Consider the following 25,278-nt stretch of genomic DNA (forward strand, 5'->3'; position numbering starts at 1 on the left):
GTGGTTTATTTTTGCTTTTGTTTCCTTTACCTCATGAAACATATCTAGAAATAAATTGCTATGGCGATGTTAAAGAAGTTACTGTGTGTGTTCTCCTCTAGGAGTTTTATGGTTTCGAGTATCACATTTAGCCCTTTAATCCATTTTGAATTTATTTTTGTGTATGGAATAAGAATGTGGTCCAGTTTCGTTCTTTAGTATGTAACTATTCCGTTTTCCCAACACCATTTGTTAAACAGTCTTTTTCCCAAGATTAATTAACCATATAATAGTGGGTTCATTTCTGGGTTTTCTATTCTGTTCTGTTGATCTATGTGTCTATTTTTGTGCCAGTACCATGCTTTTTTGATTGTTTTGTAATATATAACTGGAAGTCCAGAATTGTGATGCCTCCAGCTTTGCTTTTCTTTTTCAAGATGCTTTGGCTAGTCCAGGTCATTTGTGGTTCCATAGAAATTTTAGGCTAGTTTGTTCTAGCTCTGTGAAAAATGCTATTGGTACTTTGATAGGGATTACATTAGATGTGTAGATTGCTTTAGGTAGTATGGATGTTTTAACATTATTTGTTTTTCCAATCCATGAGCATGGAAGCTCTTTCCATTTTTTTTCTGTCATCTTCAATTTCTTTCATCAGTTTTTTGTCCATTCTGACACCTTTGTCTTTTTATGGGAGCATTTACTCCATATACAGTCAAAGTAATTATTGATAGATATGTACTTTTTCTCATGTTAGTACTTGTCCTTTTCTTTTTTTTTTTTTAAAGATTTTATTTATTTATTTGATAGAGATAGAGACAGCCAGCGAGAGAGGGAACACAAGCAGGGGGAGTGGGAGAGGAAGAAGCAGGCTCATAGCAGAAGAGCCTGATGTGGGGCTCGATCCCAGATCACTGGGATCACGCCCTGAGCCGAAGGCAGACGCTTAACCGCTGTGCCACCCAGGCGCCCCAGTACTTGTCCTTTTCTTTGTGAGCTCTTTGACTGACTGTTTACAGCAGAAATGTTCATGTTTGCTGCTTTTGTGTTCCCTGTGTTTATAGTGTCACTTTTGGTCTTTTTTTCCTTTCAGAGGGTCCCCTTTGATACCTCTTGCAGGGCTGGTTTAGTAGTCATGAACTCCTTTAGTTTTTATCTGTCTGTGAAACTCTTTATCTCTCCTTCTATTCTGAATGATAGCTTTGTTGGATAGCATATTCTTGGCTGCAAATTGTTCCCTTTCTGCACTTTGAATATATCATGCTGCTGCCTTCTGGCTTGCCAAGTTTCTGTTAAGAAATCTCCAGCTAGCTTTATGAGTTTTCCTTTGTAAGTTGCTACTTTCCCTTGCTGCTTTTAGGAATATATGCCTTGCTACTCCAGCTTTCTTTTGACATCCATTTGCATGATAGACGTTTCTCTATCCCCTCACTCTCAATCTATAGGTATCTTTAGGTCTAAAATGAATTTCTTGTAGGCAGTATATAGATGGGTCTTGTTTTTTGTCCGTTCTGACACCTACATCTTTTTATGGGAGTGTTTACTCCATTCACAGTCAAAGTAATTGTTGATAGATATGTACTTTTTCTCATGTTAGTACTTGTCTTGTGGTTTTTCTTTATCTCCATATTTTGCAAATTTAATTACAGTATGTCTTGGTGTGAGCCTCCTTTTGTTGATGATGATGGGAGTTCTCTGTTCCTTCGGATCTGGATATCTGTCTCCTTCCCCAGATTAGGGAAGTTTTCAGCTATTATTCCTTCATAGAAATTTTCTCCCCCTTTCTCTCTCCTCTTCTCCTGGGACTCCTGTAATATGAGTGTTAGTATGTTTGATGGAGTCATGGAGTTCCCTATGTCTATTCTTGTGTTGCATAATTCTTTCTCTCTTTTGGCAGCTCATTGCTTTTCATTACTTTGTCTTCTAGGTCACTAATTAATTCCTCCACCTGTTCCAATCTGTTGTTCGTTGCATTAAGTATGTGTTAATCTCATTTATTGTATTCTTCATTTCTGATTAATCTTTTTTAACTCTTTTATCTCTGTGGTAAGATGTCTCTGATCGCTTCTTTTTTCAAGCCCAGTGAGTATCCTCATGACCTTTGCTTTGAATGCTCCATCAAGTGTGTTCTTATATCTGTTTTGCTTAGCTCTCTGGCAGTGGCCTTATCTTTTCTTTCTTTTGGGATAAGTTTGTCCATCTTGGCTTTTTGTGTATGTCTCTGCCTTCTACATGCTAGAAGTGCCAGTTATGTCTTCTGCTTCTGAAATGACCTTATGAAGAAGAGGTCATATAGTAGCCAGGGTCTGGTGCTTCAGGGAGTGTCTCCAGTATGTGCTGCTTGTGTTATGCTATTGTGTTTTGGCTGCTCTGTCTTGAGGCCAGTCATGTGCAGAGGCTCTCATTGCCTGCTATGGGCATTGTTTGGGCCCTAACCTGAATGTGACTACTTTTAACTAAGTGTGTTCTGGTATGCTTGTGAAAGGAAACCTCCACCAGAAGTGAGGCTCTGAAAAACTCTCTGGGATATGTGGTATGGGTAGGGTTGCTGGTCTTCTGGGTGAAGAGCCTGCCACTATGGGACCGATGTAAACATTTGTGAGAAAGGGCAGTTCCACTTGATCACATAGAGGTGGGGTTTAGTGTAGGCAAGTTAGGCAGCCAGTGTCCATTTTGTGCTGTTTCCTGCAGGTTGCTCTGTGTTTATCCTGAGGGGTAGGGGAGTAAAATGGTGCCATCCAGCTCCTTTGTTCCCTGAGAGGTATGTCTGTGAATTCGGCCCCTCAGAAACAAGCTCAAAGAAGAGCAATACTCTTCCCACTGTGTGCCGCTGGCATTTTTCAGATTACTGTTTCTATGCCATCTGCCCCCCTCCTGTTAGCCTGCCTTGTCTCCAGAAGCAGTGCAGTGCCTTCCAAGCTCTATCCTAGCCAAGCCTGCTGACCTTACAACTCCAGGCTTTAAGCCCCACTGGTTGCAATAACTCACAAAATTCTGTGTCTCTCACTTTCCAAGCCACTGGCTACGGTGAAGTGTCTTTGTGCATTCCCCTGTTGTGCTCTGTTCTCTCTTACCCTTCTCCATGACCATGGCTCCCTTCCCTCCACAACAGCCAGGATCCATTTCTCCCCTAAATCATGTCTCCTCACTTCCTACCTTCTTCAGTGTGGCCTCTTTTCTCTCTGTTGTTGTGGAGTTTCTTCTGTCTTCAGGTCAATTTCTGGGGTATTTATGATAATTATCTAGTGGTATTCATGGGAGGAAGTGGGCCTAGTGTCCTCCTACTCTAATGCTGTCTTCTTCCCTCTGCCAAGATAAGCATACTCTTAATCCCCTTTATCTGTTTCATTCATCCTCTACCCACCTCCCTTCTGGCAAACACTCTTAATCCCCTTTACTTATTTCATTCATCCACTACCCACCTCCCTTCTGGCAACCAACCCAGTTTGTTCTCTGTATTTAAGAGTCTGTTTTTTTGTTTGTCTCTTTTGTTTGTTTGTTTTTGTTTTGTTTCTTAAATTCCACACATGAGTAAAGAAAAAAAATTCCACATCTGAGTGAAATCATATCATATCTGTCTTTTTCTGACTGACCAATTTTACTTAGCATTGTACCATCCAGGTTCATTCCTGTTCTTGCAATGGCAGGATTTCATGCTTTTTTCATGGCTGAGTAATATTTCATCATATATACACATCCCATCTTCAAAATATGGCATAGGTTTTAGCATTCTGCCGTATTCAGCATAGCATTCTGAATGCCCCGTAACCAAGGTTTCCTTTGTAATCTTTGATTTTCAGTGAAACTATCCAAGTGGCACTTTGAATTAATGTATATAACCAAGTTATCATTACCCTGTGAGTTGAATCAAACATTGAGCAGCTTGCTTGCACATGAAACTTTTTATTAGAGCTATGGTTAAAAGAATGTATTATTTTTTTCTTTTTGGTTAAATAATTTTCCTGATCTGATAGAATTTGAAGACACTTTTTTAGGACCAATAGTATACAGCTTGCTCTTATGTTCATATAAATTAAAAAATAGTAATAAACATAATAATTTTATATGAATACAAAAACATTCCAGCTTATAGTTCAAGTACTGAAATTTAGATATAGCTGAATAATTGTTAGAAAAGACATCATGAAGGCCAGCATGGTGCTTAGATAGAGAGGTCAAACCAATGAGCAGATACTAAGGCAACTGACACATGCATCATTCATGATGATGCTATGTTAAAAAAAAAAAAGATAAAATTTTCCCTTTTGTAGCCAAATATTTTCATCCTTATAATTAGTAGAAAACTGATATTATGAACCAATACTTTCACAGAAAAGGAAAATGCTGAATTGATTTTTGTTTTGTGAATTCTAGATAGTCTAGAATATTAACTTAGATCTTTTTAAGCAGTGCAGAATTTTTACTGAATCTTAGAATTTCATGGAATGTGTAATGTCAGTAATGATGCATACAAATATATTTAATATAGAAGTACAAAATATGAAGCTAAGCAAACAATATGTATGGTCATGCTACAAGGTGCCATGGAAGGATTAAAATAAAAACGTGTGATGCCTGGTTTTGGAGAAGAAAGTTAACATGTGTAATGATAAATATACTACAAATAGCAAAAAGAATGCACTGTTTTCATTTGAGACAGAATCATTTAAAATAATATTAACAAATGAAAACATTTTTTTACTTAGACAGTCAATTCAAAAACTCATTTAAGGACAATGTGTTCCATATTCAAATAACCTGTCAGTTTCCTGACAAAAATTTGCCACCAACCAAGATTACAATGATTAATGGCAGGTGGCCTCAAGGATTTTTTATTTCATTTGTATTTATCTGCTGTAGGACTCGACTCTTGCTTATGAAAATGTATATAAATTAATATCATCATGGAGATGATAGAATGCTGTCATGCTTATCATAACACTTGATTGTACTTACCGTATCGGTTATATCCAACTTCTGTATGGTACATTACTATTACCTAACTTCATACTTTGTTCAGATTTCATTAGTTATTCCTTAATGTCCGTTTTCCTTCCAGCATCCCATCTAGTATACCAAATTACATGTAGTTGTCATATCTCCTTATGCTCCTCTTGACTATGACAGTTTCTCAGATTTTGTTTTTGATGGCTTTGACAGTTTCGACAATTGCTGGGATGCATTTTGTAGAATGTCTCTCAATTTGGATTTGTATGATTTTTTTTCTTCATGGTTAAACCAGAGTTATGGGTATTTGAGAGGAAGTCCACATCAGTGAAGTTCCATTTTCAACTCATCATATCAAAGGTACTTGCCAACAGTATGACTTATCACTGGTGATGTTTACATGATCATTGGCTCAAGAGAGTGTTTGCCAGGTTCTTAACTATGAAGTATTTTTTCTCATCCTTTCTCTACTAAGGGCACTGTCAGTGGCACTATTGCAGCCCTGTGTGTCTTCCTCCTTGGGGCTGAGCTCTATGCCACTGGAGTGTGACCCTCCCAGTCAGAGTGAGTTGCCTGGTCTGCACTGCCATCCAGCTGTGTGGGGCCCATTGTTTCTATTCCCTTATAACTGGGGATGGCTGCACTGGCCACACTAATGGCTGACCACCTGGACACTGCTCTGACCTTGCACTTGAGGCAGTCACATGAGCAGCACATCTGTTTGTTGAGTTGTAGATATGGAAACAGTTTTTATGAGCCATTTGATTTAGGTGTTTTCTGCATAAGGAGAACACTTCATGAGCATGTCAACAGCCACCTTGGCCTAATAAATGCTTTTAGCAAGCAGAGTACAAGGTGAATTTTTAACATTCATAATCTTATTCAGAAAATAGCACTTTTGAAATTAAATATTCAAGGAGATTTTAACCTTAAGGGTTTTTTTTTTCCTTGTTTTTTTGTTTTGTTTCCATTTCATCATCATAAAATTCAGGTACAGAATTATTTTGTATTGGTTTTTAAATGGTGACATGTGGGGTTATTTTGCTCACTGTAAATATATATATATATTTATATATGTTAACATATATAATAACATATATATGTTAATCTCTAGATGTTATATAAGTATATAAATTTCTACTACATACTTTATCCATAAATATTCACTGAGAGAGAGAGAGAGAGAGAGAAAGATTTGCCCACCAGTGCTATCTAGAAAAGTACAGCTGGGATGAGGCTCAGCAAAATAATGCTTGTCAATAAAACTCAAAATGTTTGCTTATTAAGACTGAAAGCTTTGCTCTCAGCACTAATTTCAAAACACCACCTACTGCTTAATGTCTGCATTGTCTTAACCACATGCTTTCTCTTATTCTCAGCTTCTTTGTGTGTAAAACACAGTGACTACTCATGAGACTGCTGAGGAAATGAGACAAGATAGTCTTTGTAAAGCAGTGAACAGTGCCTGAAATAGACCCTGGTGAGGTTAGTTATTACTGTTAATTAGTGCCTGTATTATTGATCAATATTTTGCTGCAAGGAAATGCTTCTAACTCCTTAAGACCTCTGCTATCTTGGTCCTTTGTGGAAGAAGTTCACGGAGTGCAAGATAACTAATGTTTAATGCCAAGAGTAGCAATAACCTTCTAACATATCTCAGTCTCCAAATTCTGCGAAGTTTTCTTTCTGATCGGAGACAGCAAAACTCTTTCATCTCTAGATAGACACACTCACTGATAGTGAGGGGTGTGCTGGGCAGAGGGAGCCTTGAGCTCAGGAGAAGCTCTCTGTTTCTGTGAACCCCTTTGTTTCAAGAAGGGGAAACACCTCTCACAGCTCAGTGACTGCTGGTGCTCTTCACAAGCTTTCCTGGAATGAAGCAAACTGCCTCTATTAGCTTTTAAATGCTGTATTGCTAACTTTTTTCCTTAAATAGTTTCTTAGAAGCCAAATGGGGTTCTGTAACTCTATCTACCAGAAGTTATAAATATTTGTATTTGGTCTGAAAGTGCTTTCAAGTCTTCACCCTTCTTTCTACCTGGGGTTCTAGATTTGCTTTTTCCAATATTGAAAAAGAGAGAACTGCAGTTGTCTGCTGTTGGCCAAATGTTGAAAATGTGTGAAGTAGATAGAATTTGCTTCAGGGTGTTTTCTAAAATTTTACTCATATTTTTATCCTTAGTTATCCTGTATCTAATCCCTGACTGATCTTGTTATCAGCTGGATATGTACTGATTCACACTGATGCCACATTGCAATTCCCATTTCAATAGTGTCTATAATCCCAAAGTAATGCATCCTTAATGGGACAAGAAAAATAGGGGGCAATGGTTAATGGGAGAAGACTCTTTCTAACACACTTCGGATTATATAGCGTGAGCAATTAGCATGTCTAACTACTCACACCCTCAACCCTTCCATGACTGATAAGGCATCAGAGCTCCTAGCTGGAGTAGTAGTGCACAGCAGCGGAGACAAGCTAGAATGTGAATGCTGACACACATGTGTGTGCCTCTGTGCAGGTCTCTTGAATTCAGTTTCATTATCTGAAAAATGGGGATAAAATTTTTTTCTATAATATCATTGTAAGGATTTAACTGGAAATATATATATGACATATCACAGTATCTGCAAAAATATATCAAAATGGAACTATGTGACAAAGATTATAATCATTTTGCCTTTAAGATGAGAAAATTGTGGTCCAGAAAGTTTTAGATGAGTTGCCTAAGTTACACAATGAGTTTATTGAGGGGAAAAAATGGACTAGAATTTAGGTATTCTCACCTCTGGGACATAATAATCTACTAACAATAAGAAGTCTTGAAAATGAATTAGAAAGGTATAACATGTTCTAATTGTCCAGAAGTATTATAATACTGTTGTTAGAATTAACATATTCAGAAAAAGAAGTTAATTTGGTGAACATATTGAAGATCAGATTTACAAATTTATTTACTGATTTTTTAGCCTGTCAATCACCAGTCTTTTTTTTCTTTCTCATACATGATATAATTAATAATAATAGTATAATTATCACTGACCTCTGATACAAAATTTTTCTCAGATGCTCTAGATATTTTATATTAACTTAATGCTAAAAATTCATAAAAGGAAAATAAATAATAAATATAGAGGAGACAACTTGCAGAAAATAAATAGAAAACTTCTATAACCCTGAAATAAGCTTTTTCTTATTGCCTCTGTGTGTTTCTTTTACAGTTGGTGTTTTGTTTTAAGGTCTTTCCTGTTCTCCTGCTCACATCCTTCCTTCTTCCCCTCTGGGTGCATCTCCTGTTTCTCAACCTTGGTTAGGCTTTAGTTTCTTTGTTTGTCTTGTTTATAAAGGCTCTACTTTAAGACTAATAATATGCATTCTTTCTAATGATTAAAAAACTACCTATTTCTAGTGTTCTTTTGGAATGTGTGCATTTTCAAAATTTGGTACCACCAAATATAGTCTTGAGTTTATTAAAGACATCCTATTTAAGGGACCAGAAATACTTAGTAATGCAATATTATCTGCAAAGCCTGTCCTATAGACAAGTTTAGCTCATTTTCCATCCTGTTATCTTTCTGCTCTGTATTTGGAAAACTACCTCAACATCCACTTTCATCAGCTTCATCATCATCATCATCATCATCATCATCATCATCATCATCATCATTTTGGTATATCATGTTACATTTTGAAGAGATCATTCAATTTTTTTTGAAGAGATCACTTAATTTTTTAAATCACAATTTCCTTTTTTCTATTCATTTTCTGTTTGCTATTGAGGTTTTTGTTTTTTGGGAGGGAGGGGAGTGGCTTCAATACCTCCTATTAGAACAGATAGAACTTTCTAGATCTGTCTGTATATTTCTTAACTTTTGCTCTTATTTTCCATGTTTTTTGTCCCTATAGTTTGGAAATTTTCCTTAATTTGTCTTTTGGGTATCTTTTCAACCATTCCAACTTTTTTCCCTGCAGTTTTTTTTTTTTTTTTTTTACAAAATATCTTCTACTCTTCTGATTTTATTCTTTTTTTCTGTCTTTAAACAGTACCCCAGGTTTGCTTTAGGGATACAGTATATTCTTGAATCTTTCTAACATACAAATTTGAATTTGAAAAGGGCTAAAAATGCTTTTCCATTTCTAAATGAGGAGAGTAGTGTGGGAATATCCAACCGGAATAATAGCCTAGCTCCGTGTAAGTCAAGTGGGCTCTATGATTAATTTGAGTAAGGAAGATAGAGGAGACTGTGCAGTCGGGGAATGGCTCTGGAGTAGGATAAACAAGGCAGTGTATAAGCACTAATGAAAGGATCGATGAGGGCAAAGGGTCTTGGCATGGGTAGATGACCACCCTTGCAAATGGCATCAACCCAAACGTAACTTTTCTGGGAAGAGGAGTCTGCTCTGACAGTCTTTAGCCTGTGTCTAACAGTTTGAAGCATGAGTGGCTGTGTATTTTTATCCAAATATTTCCAATACTGTTGGAGAGCTTAGTAGAGTCCCTCTTGCCAGGAGAAGCAAATTTCAGGAAACAAACAGAATACAATTCACTTATTTATGTAGGTATTTTTAAATTTATTTGTTTTCCTGCCAAGAATTTAAACTTCCAACTGTGGATTTCTAGGCTATGAGTTCCAGTGTGGTATTTTCACACTAGATACTACATGATGTTTTTATGTAGTGTAGTTTTTAGAAATATAATTTCTAGAATTTAATGACCATTCCCATGCACTTTAGGTGATAGCCTTGCAAATGTCATGAAGAGAGAGAACTCTATATCAGTTATCTAGTGCATAATACAGAACTCTAAATCTCGTTAACTTGAAACAATACGCATTTGTTTGGTCAGGGTCTGAGTCACTGATTGGTTCCTCTTGTTCTGGTGTGGATCAGTGTGTAATTGTCTGGTCCTCAGCAGGGGCGAGGGGGAGAGCGGACCTCCTGAATCTCATCTATTGGGCTAGCCTGGCTGTGATCTCACAGCACTGACAGGTGCTTCCACACCCAACTCAACAAGCCTTTCAAATCTCTGCTTAGTCACATTTGCTTACACTCCATTGGCCAAAGGAAGGCCTGTGGCTGAACTCAGAATTAAACGCATATATACCACCTCCTGGGAAGAGGAACTGTGAAGTCACAGGGAAAAGGATATAAACACAGGGAGGGCCCTCATTGCAGTCTATCCACAGCATGAACTTACTGTTGATTAGTTACATGTGTATTAATTACAGTTTTTCAATCAAATATTTTGACCTCTCATTTGTAGATACAAATATCCTTTGTATGATAATTTAATATCTATATCTCTAGAGGCCCATTTTGCTATTTCTTCCTGTATGTATAGATCTGTGTGTATGTGTGCATGCAAACTTAAGACTTTTAAACTAGGCATGCATGGCAGGCTGTGGGAAATTCCAGGGAAATCAGCATGAAAGTTTTAGGATAAGGAATATCAAAGAACAAACAGTTTGGAGAAGAAGGATTAGAGCACAGTCTGGGATTTGTCTTTGGTGATTGGTAGATTTGTCATTCTATAAGAATTTTGAAGAACATTAAGTGTGTTGGTTTCTTTTTTCTTGCTTTAAGTTGTATACATTTTAAGTTGTTGAATTTGGGAATGAACTGCCCAGGCCTTGCAACTGTCATTGTCTGGAAACAATGTTGTCAGTGAGTCAAACTTATGGTTTCTCTTTTTTAGCTGTAGGTTTTTCTAGACCTGCCTTGCTGTCCCATCTAACTGTTGAAATCTGAAAGCTAAGGGAAAGTTTAGGTTAAATAGTCAAAGAATGTCATTCATTCCAGATAGTTTCTCTATTTTAGGCCTACGTCTAGCCTGGACATATTGAGGCTTCGATGTTTAATAGTCTGGCTGCTCTCTTTTTCACCTATACATTAAAAATGTTAATTTGTACTCATGAGGTCAAGATTTGCAGTTCTGTGACCAAGCAAATAAAGCACTGTTAAGAAATATGTGATAACATTTTATAATTCTATGCTTGAGTGTATCAATATACTGAACTTTTAAATCATTTATAACTGAAATTAAAATATCCAAAAATAATTTTCATGAGAAAATAAAATATTTCAAATCTTCACAGAAAAACTTGTTAAAGTCGCTGATGATGAGTGTTCTTTTCACTGTTCGGTTTGTCAGGAATTTAAAATTTTGAGTGAAACATGGCAGAACACAGCTTTGATGTGTGACATCCCCAGGGTCATCCAGAATCCTGCTAACTATGAAATGGAGACAGAAAACTGTCCATGACATTTTCCTATCAGGCATAATTTTTTCAATATTTCATAAATGACTTACTATGTATGCAATACTGAATTCTTTATATCAAATTCTCCTCTTTTTTGGCCAAATTCACTACCTCTGAAAGTGGTTACCAGTTTCTACACTAAATATTCAACTTTGTTTTAGTTTCAGTATCTTTAAAAGATTTTTTTCCACTTATAGGAAAGTAAATATTTTTAGTTTTGTGTTTTTAAAGTCCCCACTAGAATGCAGTTTACAGATTTCATGTGAGAGAATTTAATATCAAATAAATTACAGTATTCATAAAAAATTCAAAATTGTAGATGCATATATATTTCAATATATATAGTATAGTATTGTTCAATTTGCTCTTTATTTTAATCAAACTTATATATGAATATAGTTTAAAGTGTCGAATGGTTCCTGTGCTTTTTTGTGCAGCCCATTTCCTGTTGCACAGATGCAGCTGCTTTCAGCTATAGTAGCTGATTCTTTCGAGATCTCTCCATATCTCTAAATAACATGCTTATATCGCTGTTTTTTGATTATTTATTAATAGGCTTTATTTATTAGCTTCCCACTGTGGAACATAAAAATTTAGCTTTCTTTCATCTTCCAGCCCCTATCACACACGTGCACACTTTTGAGCTCTCATCCTCTTGAAATAGTATATCATAATTTTGATGAAATGAATATTCATGTCTCTCACATGATGACTAAATGAAAGCATTCGGAGCTCAGTCATGCACTATACAAGACTTCCAGGATTTTGTTTTCTCTTGTGTTAATAATGGCCTATTTTTGTTTATTTAGTGTGGTTTTTTGTTGTTGTTGTTCTGTACCTGATACTAAATCATGATTCCAGTCATAGAATGCACCTCTAAATATTTGCAGGAATCTTATTATATATTGTACAAATTTTATCTTCTTTAAGAACTCTCTCCCAGGGGCTCCTGGCTGGCTCAGTCCATTGAGCATCTGACTCTCAGTCTCTGCTCAGGTTCATGATCTCATGGGTTGTGAGATCAAGCCCCACATTGGGCTACATGCTCCGCAAGGAGTCTGCTTGAGATTTGTTCCCTCTCCCTTTGCCCCTCTTCCTCACTTGCAGGTGCTTGTTTGCTCTCTCTCTCTCTCTCTCTCAAGTAAATAAATTAAAAAAAAAAAAAAGGAAAAGGAAAGCAATCTCTCTTAGAGCTTTCTGACCAAATCCCACCAACAGGAAGGATTGAGGGTACTAACTTCTAACTCCATAATTATTGAAGGGTTCTCCAGTGGGAACCCCCAGGAGTGTGCTTTGATGGGGGCCCTATGGATGAGTGCCTGACTCACAGCCGAGAATTCAAAAATGGCTTCTGACTGAGGACTTTTGGGGCATTAACTGCATGCAAAAATGACAGAGCATGGAATACATGTCACATTGTTGACCAAATGTGGATTATGCAGGAAATAAGAACCTTAATAAGTCATTATTTTGAAGAGGATATTAGAATCCAAGTCTTCAGTATTATAGCTTATTTATTATGGTGAAGGCAGGGAGAGTTTTTGTTTGTTTTATTTTAATTTTAAATGATCTTTTACTTTGCCTATTAAAAAAAGGTAACAGAAGAAGCAGGTCTGAAAGAGATTCCACCCCTTCCTTACCCACTTGTAGGACTGCATTTACAACTGGCAGCTCTGTTCTCACATGCCACAGGAAAAAATCCACCCCCTTGAGACAATTTAGATCTTAGTCAAAAGAAGGACTGATGGGGCCTTTGCCCTCCCTGTCTCATCTCTGTATTGCCACTGTCCACGTCACAGAGAGGATTGGAGACAGCCACTGACTGTGTAAGATTGTGTTGCATAAGCGCAACTGAATTCCATTTTATTTCCAAGGTCATATTAAAATTTTCTTATTGGGATTAGTCCTTTTCCCTACCTTGTCTCACTCCAGTGGTTCCATCACCCTTATAGAAAGGCCACTTTGGTAAGATTTCTTGAATGTTGTGCTGCCTCAGTTGGTCGTCTAATTTTCTAATCTTTGTTCTCCCAATTTCCAAGCCTGCCTTTGGCGCTGTATTTTGGATGAGTTGCTCACATTTATCTTCCCACTCTTCAATTTATTGTTTCACTTATGCTTTATAATTAAATTCTAAGAACTCCTTTTATAATCCAAGTGTACTTTTAAACTGGTCAGTTTCTGTAAAAAGAAAAATTTTGGAAATTCCTAGTTGGAAAATCTGGATTCTAGATGTTTATAGCATATCATTAATAATTTTCTGTTTTGGTGTTTCGATTGGCCTTGTGAAAGAGAATGTCTATGTCATGGGAAAAAGTAATAGGGTAGGAGTTCAGGAGTGTTCAGGAGTAATAGGGCAACATATCTTCAATTTACTCTGAAATGGTTCCAGAAAACAAAGGTTTTTTTTTTTTCTGCCCTTAAAATTTTCAGTAAATTTGAAATTATTTCAAAGAGCTAACACACAGCAAAATGTTTTCACCTCCTAGCAAATAATGGTTTAAAAGGAACAGGGATCTGAAGTAAAAATTTGATTTTTGTAGAGTTGTGCTCTATGAATTAAATTGCTGTGGAGTTGAAAGAGAGAATGGACTCCTAGTAGAACTTGCTAGAGATTATAGTTTCTCATGCATGTTTTCATTTCATTGTTTGTTTAAAAAAAAAAAAAAGCAGAGACAGGAGTAAATATCTCTCTTCTGTCATAGTTAGTTATAGAAGTTGGAGTTAATCACCTCTTATTTGACAAATGCTCCAGATTTTCTATTTGAAAATGTATGGGAAGGCTCAACCTACACTAGCTCTTAGCACAGAGTAGACACAAATGTTTGTTGAATAAATGAATATTATATGCAAAGTCCCTAGCACAGTATCCTGGCCCTTTAATTATTAAATAATGATAGATGCTATTCTTACCTTTTTTAAAAGATAAAGAGAATGTACATATATAATGGAATATTTCATGCATAAAAAATAAAGAAATCTTGCCATTTCTAAGAACATGAATGAAACTGAATGGAAGTATATAAAGTGAAATAAGCTGGACAGAGAAAGACAGACACTATGTGGTATTACTTATATATGGAATCTGAAAAAGTTTGTACTCAGTGAAACAGGGAATAGAATGGTGATTGCCAGAGCCTGGGGTTGGGGAAAATAAAGAGAAGTTGTTCAAAGGGTACAAAGTTGTAAGATGAATAAGTTTGGGGGGTCTAATGTACAGCATGGTGACTATAGTTAATAATACTGTATTCTATATGTGAAATTTACTAAGAGAGTAGAGGTTAATTATTCTCTTCACACACACATAGTGGTAATTATGTGAGATGATGGATGTGTTAATGAGCTTGATTTTGGTAATCAATTCACAGTGTATACATATATCAAACCACACTGTACATCTTAAATATATAAAATTTTATTTGTCGGTTATGCATTATTAAAGTGGGGGGGAGACAATGTTAAAATATGCAAACTGTTAGCAAATATGCTGCATAATGAAGTGCTCATTTGGACTAACCAGTTTTACTTATTACAGTAAGATGTTTGGTTTTCTTGTTTTTTTGGGGGGGAGCTTTTTAAGTTTTCATTTAATTCTAGTTAGTTAACATACAGTGTTTATATTAGTTTCAGGTGCACAATATAGTGATTCAGCACTTCCATACATCACCCCGTGCTCACCTCCACAAGTGCACTCCTTCAGCCCCATCACCTGTTTAATTAATCTCCCACCTACTTCCCATTTGGTGACCATCAGTGTGTTCTCTAGAGTTTAGAGTCTGGTTTTTGGATTTCCTCTCTCTTTCTCTTTTTTTTTTCCCCCTCTGCTGGATTGGTTTGTTTCTTAAATTCCGCATATGTGTGAAATCATATGGTATTTGTCTTTCTCTGACTTATTTCACCTTAATATTATACTCTCTAGCTCCATCCATGCCATTGCAAATGGCAAGATTTCATCCTTTTTCATGGCTGAATAATATTCCATTATGTATATATACATACCATATCTTTATCCATTCATCTATCAGTGGACACTTGGGCTACTTCCATATCTTAGCTATTATAAATAATTCTACTATAAATGTAGGGGTGCATGTATCCCTTTGAATTATTATATTTATATATGTATTTTAAATTTTTTAAAAGGATTTTATTTAGGGGCGCCTGGGTGGCGCAGTCGTTAAGTGTCTGCCTCAGCTCAGGGTGTGATCCCAGTGTTCTGGGTTCGAGCCCCACATCGGGCTCCTCTGCTAGGAGCCTGCTTCTTCCTCTCCCACTCCCCCTGCTTGTGTTCCCTCTCTCGCTGACTGTCTCTCTCTCTGTCAAATAAATAAATAAATAAAATCTTTAAAAAAAAAAAGATTTTATTTATTTATTCGACAGAGAGACAGCCAGCAAGAGAAGGAACACAGCAGGGGCAGTGGGAGAGGAAGAAGCAGGCTCCCAGGGAGCAGAGAGCCTGATGCAGGGCTCAATCCCAGGACCTGGGATCATGTCGTGAGCCGAAGGCAGATGCTTAACGACTGAGCCACCCAGGCACCCCTATATTTATATTTTTTGAGTAAATACCTAATAGTGTGATTACTAGATTGTATGGTATTTCTATTTTTAACTTTTTGAGGAAACTCCATTCTGTTTTCCAGAGTGGTTGCACCAGTTTACATTCCCACCAACAGAGCACAAGAGTTCCCTTTTCTCCACATTCTCACCAACACCTGTGGCTTCTTGTGTTGTTGATTTTAGCCATTCTGACTGATGCGAGGTGATATCTCAATGTGGTTTTGATTTGTATTTCCCTGATGATGAGTAATGTTGAGTATCATTTCATGTCTGTTAGCCATCAGTATGTCTTCTTTGGAAAAATATCTATTCATGTCTTCTGTCCATTTTTAAAAATTATTCATATTTTGGGTGTTGAGTGTTATAAGTTCTTTATATATTTTGGATACTAATCATTTATCAGATATGTCATTTGCAAATATCCTCTCCCATTCTGTAGGCTTTCTGATAATTTTACTAATAAATTCCTTCACTGTGCAGAACCTTTTTATTTTGATATACTTCCAATAGTTTATTTTTGCTTTTGTTTCCCTTGCCTTAGGAGACATATCTAGAAAGAAGTTGCTTCCCCCCCAAAAAAAACAAAACGAAAGAAGGAAGTTGCTATAGCCAGTGTCAAAGTTACTGCCTGTATTCTCTTCTAGGATTTTTATGGTTGCAGGTCACACATTTAGGTCTTTAATCCATTTTGATTTTATTTTTGTGTATCGTGTAAGAAAGTGGTCCGGTTTCATTCTTTTGCATGTTGCTGTCAGGTTTTCCCAACACCATTTGTTGAAAGACTATCTTTTTCCCATTGGAGATTCTTTCCTGCTTTGTTGAAGATTAATTAACCATATAATAGTATGTTCATTTCTGGGTCTTCTGTTCCATTGATGTATGTGTCTATTTTTGTGCCAGTACCACAGTGTTTTGATTACTACAGCTTTGTAATATAACTTGAAGTCCAAATTGTGATGCTGCCAGCTTTTTTTTTCTTTTTCAGTGTTGCTTTGGCTATTCGGGGTCTTCTTTTTTTTTTTTTTTTTAAGATTTTATTCATTCATTTGACAGAGAGAGAGACAGCAAGCGAGAGAGGGAACACAAGCAGGGGGAGTGGGGGAGGAAGAAGCAGGCTCCCAGCATATGAGCCTGATGTGGGGCTCGATCCCAGGACCCTAGGATCACGCCCAGAGCCGAAGGCAGACGCTTAATGACTGAGCCACCCAGGCGCCCCTGACTATTCAGGGTCTTCTGTGGTTCCATACAAATTTTAGGATTGTTCTAGCTCTGTGAAAACTGTTGTTGGTATTCTTACCTCATTCCTGACCGTAGGGGAAAATTTCTGGTTTTCCCCATTGAGTACTATGTAAACTGTGGGTTTTTCATACAAGGCCTTTTTTATGTTGAGCTATGCTCCCTCTAAACTTACTTTGTTGAGGATTTGTATCATGAATGGATGTTGTACTTTGTCAAATGCTTTTTCTGCATCTATTGAAGTGATCATATGGTTGTTATCTTTTCCCTTATTGATGCGATGTATCACACTGATTTGGAATGTTGAAGCACCCTTGCAGCTTGAGAATATTTTCCACTTGATCATGGTGAATGTTTTTTTAATGTATTGTTGGATTCAGTTTGCTAGTATTTTATTGAGTATTTCTGCATCTGTGTTCATCAGAGAAATTGGCCTGTAGTTCTTTGTTTTTAGTGGTGTCTTTGATTTTGGTATCAGGGTAATGCTGGCCTCAGAATAAGTTTGAAAGTTTTCCTCCCTTTTCTACTTTTTGGAATACTTTGAGAAGAATAGGTATTAACTCCTCTTTAAATGTTTGGTAGGGGTAAAGGGTATTAAGGAAGGAGCATATTGCATGGAGCACTGGGTATTATATGCAAACAATGAATCATGGAACACTACATCAAAAGCTAATGATGTTCTGTATGGTGACTAACATATCATAATATAAATGAATGAATAAATGAATGAATGAATGAATGAATGTTTGGTAGCATTCTCCTGTGAACCCGCCTGTTCCTGGACCATTGTTTTTTGGGAGTTTTCTGATTACTGATTCAGTTTCTCTGCTCTTCAAGTTTTCTATTTCTTCCTATTTCCATATTGGTAGCTTTTATGTTTCTAGGAATTTAACCATTTCTTCCAGGTTGTCCAATTTGTTGGCATATAGTTTTTCATAATATTCTCTTAAAATTGGTTGTATCTGTGGTATTGGTTGTTATTGCTCCTCTCTCATTTGTGATTTCATTTATTTGGGTCCTTTTTTTTTTTTTTCCTTGATAAGTCTGGTGAGAGGCTTATCAATTCTGTAGATTTTTTCAGAGAACCAGCTCCTGGTTTCATTGAACTGTTCTACTGTTCTTTTAGTTTCTAGATCATTTATTTTTGCTCTAATCTTTATTATTTTCCTCCTTCTTGTATTAGGCTGTATTTGTTATTTTTCTAGCTCCTTTAAGTGTCAGTTAGCTTGTTTATTTGAGATATTTCTGACTTCTTGATGTAGGCCTGTATTGCTATATACTTCCCTCTTAGAACTGCCTTTGCTGCACTGGAGGGGTTTTGTGTTTTCATTTTTATTTGCTTCTGTGTACTCTTTAATTTCGTCTTTTATTTCCTGGTTGACCCATTCATTTTTAGTAGCATGTTATTTAACATGCAAAACCTTTCCAGATTTTTTCTTGTGGTTGACTTCAAATTTCATAGCACGGTGTCAATTTTGAATTTGTTAAGATATGTTTTGTGGGCTAATATGTGATCTATTCTGGAAAATGTTTCATGTGCACTTGAAAACAATGTGTATGCTGCAGTTTTATGTTGCAGGAGTGTTCTGAATATATCTGTTAAATCCATCTGGTCCAGTGTGCCATTTAAAGGCACTGCTTCCTTGTCATTTTCTGCTTTGATGTGTTGTCAATGTAAGTGGTTATTAAAGTCCCCTACTATTATTGTATTACCATTGATTAGTTCCTTTATGTTTGTTATTAACTGTTTTATATATTTGGGTGCTCCCATGCTGGGTGCATAAACATTTACAATTGTTATATCTTCCTGTTGGATTGCCCCCTTTATGATTATGTAGTGCCCTTCTTTGTCTCTTGCTACAGTCTTTGTTTCAAAGTCTAGCTTATCCAATATTTGCATTACTACTCCAGCTTTCTTTTGACATCCATTTGCATGATAGACGTTTCTCTATCCCCTCACTCTCAGTCTATAGGTATCTTTAGGTCTAAAATGAATCTCTTGTAGGCAGCATATAGATGGGTCTTGTTTTTTGTCCATTCTGACACCTTTATCTTTTTATGGGAGCATTTACTCCATATACAGTCAAAGTAATTATTGATAGATATGTGCTTTTTCTCATGTTAGTACTTGTCTTACAGTTATTTTTGAAGATTTGCTCTGATGTTTTCTTTCTGTCTCTTATGTGTTGTGGATTTTCTTTAGTGATATATTTGGATTTAATTCTCTTTATTCTTTGCATGCTTATTACTTGTTTTTGATTTGTGGGTACTGTTAGGTTTATGTAACCTCTTTTGCAAATAGCTGTCGATATTAAGCTGATGGTCCTTTAGGTTTGAACCCATTCTTTTCTCCTCTTCTCCCCATGTTTAGGCATATGTTATTATATTTATATCCTTTTCTTTGTGAGCTCTTTGACTGACTGTTTACAGCAGAAATGTTCATGTTTGCTGCTTTTGTGTTCCCTGTCTTTATAGTGTCACTTTTGGTCTTTTTTTCCTTTCAGAGTGTCCCCTTTGATACCTCTTGCAGGGCTGGTTTAGTAGTCATGAACTCCTTTAGTTTTTATCTGTCTGTGAAACTCTTTATCTCTCTTTCTATTCTGAATGATAGCTTTGTTGGATAGCATATTCTTGGCTGCAGATTTTTCCCGTTCTGCACTTTGAATATATCATGCTGCTGCCTTCTGACTTGCCAAGTTTCTGTTAAGAAATCTCCAGCTAGCCTTACAAGTTTTCCCTTGTAAATTACTGACTTCTTTTTCCTTGCTGCTTTTAAGATTTGTTCTTTTTCCCTATATTTTGCAAATTTAATTACAATATGTCTTGGTGTGAGCCTGCTTTTGTTGATTTTGATAGAATTTCTCTGTGCTTCCTGGATCTGGATGTCTGTTTCCTTCTGCAGATTAGGGATGGTTCAGTTATGATTTCTTAAAATAAATATTCTGTCCCCTTTTCTCTCTTCTTCTTCTGGGACTCCTATAAGAATGTTACTATGTTTGATGGAGTCACTGAGTTTCCTACATGTATTCTCATTTTGCATGATTATTTATTCTTCCTTTCGTTCAGCCTGATTACTTTCCATTACTCTGTCTTCTAGATCACTAATGTATTCCTCTGCTTCTTCTAGCCTCCTCTTCATTCCATCAGATGTGTTTCTTATTTTGTCTGTTGAGCCCTTTATCTGTGCTATGTTATTCCTTATCTCTGTTTAAGGATCTCACTCATGTCTTCCACTCTTTTCTCAAATCCAGTGGGTAACTTTATGATCATTGCTTTAAATTCTCTATCAGGTATGTTATTTACATCTGTTTCACTTAGATTTGTGGCCATGTCCTTGTCCTGTTTTTTCATTTGGGATAAATTTCTCTGTCTTCTCATTTTGTCTAAATCTATATGTGTGTCTCTCTTTGTGTTAGGAAAGTCAGCTATGTCTCTTGTTCTTGAGGGTAATAGCCTTATGAAGAATAGGTCCTGTAGTGCCTTTCTGTGTAGTGTCCTCCTTTCCCCAGGGCCTGTTTATTCTGTGAGTGTCTCTAATGTGTGCTGCATATGCTCTACTGTTTTGTCCTGGCCACTTTATCCTTCAAGCCAGTTTTCTGCAAAGGCTTTCATGCCTATTATGGGCAGTATTTCATCCCTGGCCTGAATGAGGCACATTTTAACTAGATATGCTCTGGTCTGTTTGTGAAATGATATGTCACCACAACTGCCAGAACTGAGGCTCTGCAAAACTCCCTCATTGGGAGATGTGGTCTGAGCATGGATTTGGGCTCGTCTTCTGGGGGAGGGGGCCTGCCACACCGGGAGTGAGGCAAACAGGACTGTAAGGGGTGGTGCCACTGGAGCATGGAAGGGGTGTAGGGTTGGTGTGAGCAAGTTAGGTAGTGAGTGTTGACTCTGCACTGGATCCCGCAGGTGGCTCTGTGTTTATGCTGAAGGGTAAGAAAGGAAAAGGATACTTGCCAGTTCCTTTGTTCCTGGAGGGATCACTTCATGAATGCTGCCCCTCTGTGACATGCTCTGAGATGAGCAACTAACCTCCCTACTGTGTGCCCTAGGTGGTCCTCAGATCACTGTTTCCTGACTGCCCACAGGCTGTTTGCCCTGTCTTTTCTCCAAGAGCAGCACAGTGTCCTCTGAGCTTTCCCAGAATGAAGTATGCTGACCTCTAATTCTCCAGGCTTTAATCCCCTCTCACTTTCCAAGCCAATTACTATGGAGATTCCTTTTCCCCATCTACTCCCCTGTGTGCTAGTCTGTCCCTTGAGCCCTTCTCCACAACCAAGCTCCCTCCCCACCACAGCAGACCATTATCTCTTCCAAACCCCATCTCTGCATTTCCTACTTTATTCAGTGTGGCCTCTTCCCTACCTTTAGTTGTGGAGTCTGCTAGTCATCAGGTCAATTTCTGGAATGAGTTGATAGTTATCTAGTATCTAGTTAGTATTCATGGAACAGGTGAGCCTAGGGTCCTTCTACTCTACTGCCATCTTCCAACCCCCCCTACATTAAGATATGTGAATCCCAATTTTTTCAAATAATTGATTTATGGAATAAAGTAGGAAGTAACTCAACTGCAAGCCTGCATATGGCAATGACCTGTGTGTATGTGTGTGTGTGTGTGTGTGTGTGTGTGTGCATGTGCATGTGCATGTGCATACAAATGCTATAGTACTTAACTACCAAGGAGGAGACGAAGCCTGAACTTGAGCAAAAGTGTTAGAGACGCTTAGAAGTCCCCTTATTCTGGCCATTTATTCAACTGGAGGAGATGACTAAAACATTTAACAATTTTAAATTTCCTTTATTGCCATTGTGCATCTAGAACCCCACCTCATCAATATGCTTTATATCAGTGGATGACCAACAGGGATTTTGGATCATTTTATTAGGATTTGAATAGTCAAAAACAAACAAGAGCACTGATAACAAGATTCCCTAATCCTCCAGAAAATTGCCATGCACCTCATATTTGATTCTTCTTTGTTTTGAATGTTTAATCTGAAGATTATTTCTACAAAACAGTTGCAAGTCTCAGACACTGTTGTTGAAAATATCCTTCTGGCACTTAATGGCATGATCAGCAGCAGCAATGAACTTGATATTGCTGAGCTTTGTCAGCATTAGAGATCCTGAGATGGGTTTCCACTCATAATACTGATGTGTCCTACTGAACGCACAGGAATAGGGGACACATCTGAAGCTGGTCCCATGGGGTTAGATTTCTACTGTCATCATTTTGCTTTCTTTCTTTTTAAGTTATCATTAATTTATTTATTTGTTCACCCTGTCTAAAATATCTCCAGTGCTAGAGAGAGGCCCAAACAATTAATAGGCAATCATTTTACTTTCCATTTTTTCACCTGAACTAAATTAGTTTGAATATTCCTGCTAAGTAATTTATACTGACAGTTGACTTTACTTTTTTCATTTGGACAGATTGTGTAAAAGCTTTTTTGAAAATGATTTGTTTGATTGTTCACAGTTTCAAAGACAGAATCATCCATTTAGATTGTTTAGAACAACAGAGAATTATAGGTTTGAGAAATGCTATCTACTTAAGAAAGTTTTTCCTGGTACCATGTGAGATACTTTATTAAAGCCATTTTGGTTTTAGTATAAACTAGTCATTTAAATGAAATCATATCTCAACTTCTCGAACTTTCAGTTCTACATATGAAAATTGGCAAATCTCACACCATCTGCTCCATCTTTGCATATCCCCCCTTTTTATTTGCTTGAATCCATGCAAATTAAGAAAAACATGTAAATCCAAAATCTGTAATATAACAGCCAGGAGTCCAGCTATTGTGAGTTATTTTCTCTTCTGATGACATTTTATTACATGTAATTTCCCCCTACACTTTAATATGTCTTTTTTCATTTCATATCAATATGTGAATTTTTTTTTCCATAAGGAAAAGAGATACTTAAAAAAATTTTTTTAAGTCCCTCAATTTTGCAGAGGCAGTTTTTCAAAATAAAGTGGTTTGCTTGCTCAATGTTTTTCATAAATGATATATATATACATAATTTACGTTTGACCCCTGATTGTTATCTGAGTTCTTATATGAAAAGTACTAGTCTTCTTGATTCCCACTTTTCTATCTTTATAGAGGCATTTGCTGTTTATAAAATAAAACAAAAACATTGCTCAAATGGAGGAAATGCTGCCTGTTCATTCAGAAAGTCTGAGTGGGAGAGAGAGGCTAATATCACTTTTCCAGGCTATCTCCCAGAGTCTAATTTCACAAGCCATCAACACTTTGAAAGGGGAAATTAATTTGAATGTCTGTCATATTCTAGAAAGTGGGATGAAGTATTGGTAAATATTGTCAAGTTGCCTCAGAAAGAATAGATTGGTGAAAGATGGATCCATATTGTTGTTAAAAAGGAGGAGACTATCCAGCAAAAGAAGACATTTTCTTCTTTCAATATTTATTAATAATTTCAATGTTTTCCTAATTGTCCTTGGGGAATTACTAAGATAAATTTTAAAAATAATGTGGTTGTACAGAGAGAGTTCTAATGAACTCAGGGATAAATTAGAATATGTACAAAATGTGGAATGAGATGCACGTAAGAAAGATGAGCTGTAGAGGGGTACATAATTGTGGAATTAGCATCAGTGATGCTAAAGTACAGAAGGGAATGTACTCGAGGATGCCCTTGAGTATCTTTTCCAAGACCATAAACTAGACTCTTACATGCATCCATCAAATAAAAATAACCACTCGATGCTCCTAGTGATTACTGAATAGATGATAAAGACAAAATATAATGTCAGGTTTAATTTTGCTGAGTGTGTGTACAATGAGAGCCTTATTGTAATAAGCTGGTTAACTTTATGTTCCATTCTACATAAACACCCTTGAAAAGATTGTTTGGAACAAAATGTCAGTTGGTGCCTCTCCTCTAAGATAACAAAAATGATAAAGACCAATAGAGAAGTATCTCCCAATTATCTGTGAGGTTTAAATTAGCTGCACACATTTCATCATAGTACATATGTTTTGGGGTTCTTTTGGCCACTCCAGAATGCCAAGCCTTTTTCTGACTACAGGACCCATTAATTCACTTTCCTTTGTCTGCATTGCTCTTCCTCACCTCTTGAGTATCTGGACCTTCTCACTGCTCAGGTCTGTGGTTAATTGTCAACTTCAGGAAATAGTGCATGCATTACTGCTGCTCTCTGTCATGCCTCTATGTTTATTTTTATTTCAAAATAGTTATAACAAATTTTTAATCTCTTTGAGTGTAGTAATACACAAATTGAAATATAAACTCAGTGAATGCAGAGTTCTGGTCATTCTTGTTTCTATTGTATCTGCATTGCCTGGAACAGTACCTTGTACATAAGATGTTAACAAAAACCAATCCACTTGTTAAAGGGTTGTTGAAGTAGTCCAAATAAAGGGCAACATTATGGGCAACATAAGATAGAAAATTGTGGGGAGGAGTTAAGATGGCGGAGGAGTAGGGGACCCCTTTTTCAGCCGGTCCCCTGAGTCAAGCTGGATAGGTACCAGACCAGCCTAAATAACCACGGAATCAGCCTGAGACGCAGGAAGATACATCTGGATCTCTACAAATGAACATCTCCAGCACTGAGTATTGGGGTATGAAGCGGGGAGCCATGAAACCGCGCACAGATATTGGAAGATAAACGGAAGGGGGAGGGAGCCACTGCATTCGGGCGCCGGGAAGTGGCAGCCACCTGCACGGCGGAGCAGGTGGACTCACGGACACGGCACCCGCGAGAGAGCGGACTGAGACCGGTGAGCTGGGAGTGCGTGCCACCAGGCATCTCATGGAACACCGGAATCCCGGTGTGCTCACGGGATCCAGGTTGAGACCGGGAGCTCCCGGAGCGTGCACGGGACGGCTGGCGGCTGGCGGGCCACCTGAACGGAGGAGCGGGCGGACTCGCGGTCGGCACCCGCGAAACAGCAGACTGAGACCCTGAACTGGGTGCGCGCGCCACCAGGCTTCTCATGGAACTCCGGAATCCCGGTGTGCTCACCGGGCATAGACTGAGACCGGGAGATCCGGGAGCGCGTGGGGCGGCTGGCAGCTGGCGGCATTAGAAACACAAAGGACAGAGACGCGCAGGCCCTGGAAGTGAGGGCTGGGACGCCGGGTGTGGGGCACACATCCCGGGACTCTGCAGGGTTGAGCAGCACCAACAGAAACAGAGTTAAAGTGGCCAGAACATTAGTAGAGAACGGGCCGCAATCCCTCTGTTCCGTGACAGAGGCTGAAATTTGGCCGCTGCTGCTCTGACTCTCAGAAGAGGCACAGCAA

This window comes from Ursus maritimus, unplaced genomic scaffold (genome assembly GCF_017311325.1).
Source record: "Ursus maritimus isolate PB19 unplaced genomic scaffold, ASM1731132v1 scaffold_7, whole genome shotgun sequence".
NCBI classification, from domain to species: domain Eukaryota; kingdom Metazoa; phylum Chordata; class Mammalia; order Carnivora; family Ursidae; genus Ursus; species Ursus maritimus.